The sequence below is a fragment of the Oxyura jamaicensis genome (genome assembly GCF_011077185.1).
Source record: "Oxyura jamaicensis isolate SHBP4307 breed ruddy duck chromosome 1 unlocalized genomic scaffold, BPBGC_Ojam_1.0 oxy1_random_OJ106394, whole genome shotgun sequence".
NCBI classification, from domain to species: Eukaryota; Metazoa; Chordata; class Aves; order Anseriformes; family Anatidae; genus Oxyura; species Oxyura jamaicensis.
In genome coordinates, this window is record NW_023303214.1 from 1 (window position 1) to 6,364 (window position 6,364).

Below are 6,364 nucleotides of genomic sequence, written 5' to 3' on the forward strand. Positions count from 1 at the left end.
TGTATGTTTCCATATGTAGGGAGGAAGACAGGGCAGTAGCTTCAGAGGGAAAAAAATGACATTCCCAACAGGGAATTGTGACTTCGTTGGGCTGTATGTTAATTCCTGCATCTAAAAAAGAAAAAGTTCCAACTCCCCTAGCCAAGATCTATTTTATATAGCTCAGCTTCAATACCAACTTGAGAAGCTGGCTAACTTGCTTGATACTACCCCTTCCCTTCCCACCATTTCAATCCTCAATCAGAGTTGCTCCTTCACACGTTCCAGAATGGTGTTATGGCTTCTGTCTATATACATCTAGATACTTAGACCAGTAAAAGCACTTGCAGAAAAAGAAATGCTGTGTACAGTACTAGTACAACAGCTGGCCTCCAACATTCTCCTGTACTACCTAGGTTGACTGTTTACCCCTGAACATGTAGGCAATATTGGCTGAGCGTCAGCTAGCTCATTTTTGTCTTCTCTTCTGTGTAGATACAAAATCATAAGGGTGTGCACTCAGAATACAAAAACAACCTGTGGAGATTCAACTCTTCCGCTTGTTGCATGCTGAGTGGGGTACACACATATAAAACCTGAATCTGGAACATGACAGATCAGTAGTGCATCAGAAAGCTTACGATCCAGAAAACACTGTTTGTTCTCCCTCAACCTTTGATGATGTTGAACTTAAGAACTTAGAACTGAAAGGGACCACTGGAAGGGTGTATGCATATAGTTCCAGCTTATTACAGACAACCAAGTGATAGATGTCTTGCTCGGGAGGGTTGATGGAATACATGTTCTGTATGGCAACACATTTTTTTTCCCCTATCATCTGTAGCAATCAAACTGCAGTAAAATGAAAAAAATATAACCATAAAATTCACATGCAAAGAAAACCAAAAGCACAAACAGTGTTTTAGGCTCCTTCAATAATATAAAATTAGATAAATAAAAAAATTCCTTTATCTCATCGGAAAAGCAGAAGATACAACAGTTCAAACCTTGTGTTGGCATGCATTCTCTTCTGCCTTAATCCTTCTGATAGTTTAAGGCTAAGCAGGACCCAGTGACAATGACACTGTTAATTATTTGCACATTTTGCCCATATGCAGACATTTTTTTACTTAAAGACCAAAAATTACATTAAAAGGTTAACTCATGGGACACGTAATATAAAGGAGCAAAAATTATTCTCTGACTTTAATGGAAACAACAAATGATCCCAAAGCATGACATTAAATTTTCATTTCCAAGCTTCTGAACCTGTTAATTCTGTTGTAAATTCCCATCAATAAATATAAAAATTGACACCTAAAAGTATCTTAGATATCTTGCTCCTTTGTGTGTGCTTGGTTGGCTCTTCTGGAATTTCACCCCTCATTGCTGCTTAAAAACCTTATTATGTTCCCTCATTTAAATATATAGATTTCCAACATGTATCTTCATCAGTTTGTTCTCCTGAAGCGTAAGACATATCTTTCTTGCCTTTGTAACTAACTCGCTTGTAATTGGTGCCAGATAACAAAATCCAGAAAATGGGTGGCTCTTCTCCCCCTATATTCTTGGCTATAAGAATACTCATGCTTTTAATATAGGAGGATATACTTTGATTTTTTTGTTGATTATAAATATATGTGTATAAATATAATATGACTTAGAACAGATGTATGACCCTGTTTCATTGTCTTCAGACCTAGGATCGTTTCCCTTTTTCAACTATAAAAACAGGAGCAAACCCAATAAAATGCATTTAATTTACATTATTAAGATGAAAAGCACTTATGTGGCGACATCCAGCACTGGGAGGAGTTTCATTTTCTGAGGGCTTATAGGCTCAACTATAGCAAGTGTTATGAATCTCAGGTAACACTTGAATTAAGTAACATTTAACTCCAAGTTATCCCAAGTAATTTGTTAGTAATAGCAGTTTTAAAAGCTGCTCATGTAAATCATTCTGAAAGCTTTTAAATTACTGGATTTATTCATGTCTCTAGATTCTTTTTTAATATTCAAACCAAAATGGATTATAATCTGTTTATCCTCTTTGCCAAGGTGCCTGCAGAACAAGAAAAATAAAGTCAGTCATTTCAGCATGAAACATATAGTGCATGATGCTCCTATCAATGCTATAAATATACTGTAAGTGAATCCGTTTCAAGAACAGTATAAAGTAATGAAATAAGGAATTGAAATTTTTTCAAGTGTATCACCCAAGAAAACACTTCAGCATATTCTGAAACTTTTACTTCCCAGGAATAGGACTTAATAGCTAAGTTTCAGCGACGCAGAAAACTTTTTAGCTTCAAGATAAAAAATAATAAAACATGGAAAGGTTAAGAAAGGTGATGTGGGTTGCGTACATAAAATACTGTACTATATACTTAAGAACTGCACGGATAGGCACCTGAATATTTTCCCCTTATTTCACATTCAAGAACAATAAAACCAAAGCAACTTTAACATATTATCAGAAAGCCAAAGAAAATAGACGTGCTTGCGAGCTGAAGGACTCCTATAGACAACTAATTTACAATCTTTTAAAAACCTGGACATCCAGCATGTATATGTACTGCATATTACCTTATAAAGTAAAACTTGGCAAAGATTTATTTGTCTGGTTTGGTATGTGCATAAATGAAAAGTTAAATACATTAAAAATGTATATGAAGCTAACTGTGTTCTTCAGACTTTGCAGGAATCAAACTTACTTGAATCATTATGCTTCAGTAACCCCAGTTCACCCTTCTCAACATGGGGATATCAGGTTATTAGACAAATAATTAACTATTAGTTTTCATGGTTATTATGCTTCCACCACACTATGCTTGCTGCATCTCAAAAGTTATTTTAATATTACTTTCACTTGAAAAGTGATTTAAAAAAGTAGTGAACAAAATAGCCAATTGCTAATTCTCAACCTTTCACTCCTTAAAAAAAAAAAAAACAAAACAACAAACCATGTCTTTGAGACAAAGACAGATCAAATAAAACTTGGATCAACATTTTCACTTATTTGCGCATCTAGCAAACTATGGTTCACCATGCATTAGAAGTTCTGCTTTTCATTTTTATCACATTTCATTGTGTTAGTAAGAAGACTTAGTCACACTGAATAAATCTAAACAGTCTGTCTATATTGCAAAGATTTCCCTCTGTTTGAATGTAGCTTTAAAGAATCAAATAAGCTAACATTATGTTGATTATCACTGATGAGCCAGAGTAAAGCAGAGTAAATTGAGGTCATCAGCATGTCAGCTAACCTGACTGTCTTGAAATGTGAACAATAAGATTTGTAACACAGACCACTTAACCCGAAAAAAGTTTCATTATGAGTAGCATATTTTCATTTGGTGGATTGTTTTTTTTTTCTTTTTAAAATAGGTTGTCTTTCAAATTCCTTTGCACTTTAAATGTTCAGAAGTTTTGTATGAACCTGGTGTTTCATGATGTGAACTGGTGGTCTACATGCTAAAAATAGTATTTTCCCTTCTTTGAGGGGGAGTTGAAGTTGTGAACTACTTATGCTTTTCTCTGAAAGGGTGAGTCAAGATACATTACTGTAGCTTTTTCTTGGTAAAAAGTACAGGCATTACTATGCCAACAAATACAATTAAAGAAAGACAGATATAGATCGATGTAGATTTTATAAGCAGAAAGCAAAGGAATCCACCTCAGGTACAACTGCTATACAACCTCATTACTCACCCTCTAGAAACTTTTCCCACAACAGCTTACGCTCTTAAAGCAGAAACTCGTTCCTTCTTAGAGTAACAGAATACCAGTATTACCAGTATTAAAATAACCATAATGACTTCTTATTAACTCCTTTTTGGACATCATGTATTTAGGGTTTGGGTTTTAATTCTTGGTTCTGTTCTCAGTTAACTGAACTACTAACACATTTGCTATCTGAAAAAAAGTTTTGAGATCAAGCTGTTGCACAGTATTTATAAGAGAAGCAAAATAGCTGTGGGCATTATTCTTAACACCCACATTGTAGGTTTACAAATTAAAATTCCATCTGGAAGTACAGGACCAATTTTCTTACCCCAACAGAAGAACTAACAGACGCACATCATGACTATGCAAGACATTTTAAAACCACACTTCAGGCGTTTCACGCAGCTTTTCATAGCCAATACAGGCCTAAGCAGTATTAACAAACAACCATTTCAAAATGAGATATGTTAAAAACCAACAATGAAGAAACAAACCCAAAACTCAAAAAACTTTGCTTGAAAGAGAAATTTTATTATTAAAAGGTAAGAAATGCCAGAGATACTTTTTTTCTCTCCTCTCATTTCTAAGACAGAAGGAGGTATGAGGTTGTTTCTTGGGTATTTCTTACAAATGTAGGGTAAGGGTTCTTTTAGAGTATATGTAAGATGTGCAAAGGAAGCTCAATTAAAATTAAAATATCACTGCATGACACATACAGATAAGAGCTTGAAAACCAGTGACTTGCTAAAATGGTGAAATATTGACAACTGAAATTAAGGGGACTGTCAGAGAAAATGAACTGCTGAGAGGCCTACCTACAGGAAGAGAGAGGGTTTCCCTTCCACCACCACTTTGGCACTGAGTCCCAAATCAGCTCAGGCCTTCAGGTCAGCATGGCACCTTGGGAGCATGAGGTGGCTGCCGTCGTGTCTGCTTGTGCAACCGGGGTCTCGACCTGTAACCGATGATCTTGATGACAAAGAGTGAGTTACCTGCATGGAAAAATAAACATGGAACGGCCAATGAGGAAAGTTGCTTTCTTCCCCCACAACTAACCAGTCAAAACCAGTTGGTAGTGTATGTTGGAAGCGTTTCCTTCTTCTGAGGAACAATGGTTTGTTTCTTGAACTTCAGCCACTTCAGAAAACAAGCCAAGTAACTAGCCTCACACTCAACAGCTCTTAAAATGAACACACTACTCCTTCACTCTTTCCTCACTAACAGTTATGTACAGATTTGAAGCTTACCATTTACAGCTCTAATTATGGTCCAGCAATAATTGTACCTTTGTGGGTAATTGTGCCCTACGTGGGCATACAAAACTTTGAGGAAAAAACATTAAAAAGCATCAAAACGACAACAACCCTCCAGCTTCTCCGGCAAGCAACACCTAATGGGATTTAAAACAAAACCCAGAAAGCCCTACACAAAAAGAGGCCCAGCAGAGAAACGGATTTTCTCTGTCTAGAAGAACAACAAAGTGGCCGCCCCCGCTCCGCCCGTCCCGTCCAGGCGGCACCACTGCCCCCGGGCTCCGGCTGCCGCGGCGGAGCGCGCTTGCGCCGCCACCACCAGCAGCACCGCACGGGTCTCGGCTGCCGTGGCCTCGCCATGTCCGCTTCCTCCTCCTCCTCCTCCTCCTCCTCCTCCGCCGCCGCCGCCGCGCTGCGGCCGGTCACCCACCTCATCTTTGACATGGACGGTCTGCTGCTGGGTGTGTAGCCTTCGCCCCCTCTCCCCCGCAGCCGCTCGGCCCCTCTCCGCCGCCGGCGCTGCGAGAGGCCGGAGGTGGCGGCGGGCAACCCCCGCGGGCAGCCCCCGACGCGCCGCCCCCCGGCCCCGGCGCCTCCCGGCCGGGGGGAGCGGGACTGAGCCGCCGGCCTGCCCCCGGCGGCCTCTCGTTGCCGGCCTCCGCAACCAGGCGCCCAGCCAGTACGCCCTGGGCGACGTTACTTAAGCCTGACTAAAGGGATTAAAGCAACAGGAAACGATTTTTTTTTTTTCTTTCTCCTCCTCCCCGCCACCCCCTGCCTTTTGTGCGCATATTTCGGCTGAGTTAAAAGATTTGGGCTTGAGGTTAGGAAGGGCGCTCGCAGGGTGGCTGCTGGGAGAGAGGCGAGGGGAAATTGAGGTCGTGCCTGAGGACGTGCACAGCAGGCTTCCCGCTTGGGGAGAGGGGGGCCGGGGCGCTGGGGTGCGCACGGCTGTTGGGTCGGCCTTGTGGGGTCGGCTGTCAACATATTCCACCCTCCTGAGGGGCAGCTTTTGCTGTGCGAGCAGTTGCTCTCTGCAGCATAAACCTAGAAACCATTCACAGAGTCATCTCCCAATATATTTGTTGTAATAGTAGGCCCTTTTTTTATCCTTACAGGGATGGCCTGAAATCTGTCAGCCTGGTGCTGCAGTTAGATTGGATCTTGGGGTTTGGGTACACTGTGGCTAGAGGAACCTTTAGGTTTGCTCTTAACTATTTGCTGAATCAGGGCCTCATGCTGCATACTTCCTGTAGAGTAATGCAGTATTTTTGTACGTGACTTGGTTTTTGAAACGGTCCATTAAATATCATGGCACAGGAAGCAGCTTTAGATGTGGGGGAATTCTAAAAAGTGTTAACTTGATGTATGTGCCTTCCTTCAGCAAAACTCAAATTGTTGCAGTC

The 6,364-nt window shown here is 40.6% G+C and overlaps 1 long non-coding RNA gene across 3 annotated transcripts; it reads right to left on the minus strand.

The window, feature by feature from the left end:
* Window positions 1–6: 6 nt before the first annotated feature.
* LOC118156886 lies at window positions 7–5,830 on the minus strand. Of its 3 annotated transcripts, none has more exons than XR_004746487.1 (3): window positions 5,389–5,830; window positions 4,521–4,697; window positions 7–817 (listed from the first exon to the last, which is right to left on the minus strand). It is a non-coding gene; the product is annotated as an uncharacterized LOC118156886 (long non-coding RNA). The 3 variants fall into 3 exon arrangements; XR_004746486.1 differs by lacking the exon at window positions 7–817 and adding an exon at window positions 1,721–2,041 and having other exon boundaries at window positions 5,389–5,829; XR_004746485.1 differs by lacking the exon at window positions 7–817 and having other exon boundaries at window positions 4,216–4,697; window positions 5,389–5,827.
* Between the last annotated feature and the right edge of the window lie 534 nt (window positions 5,831–6,364).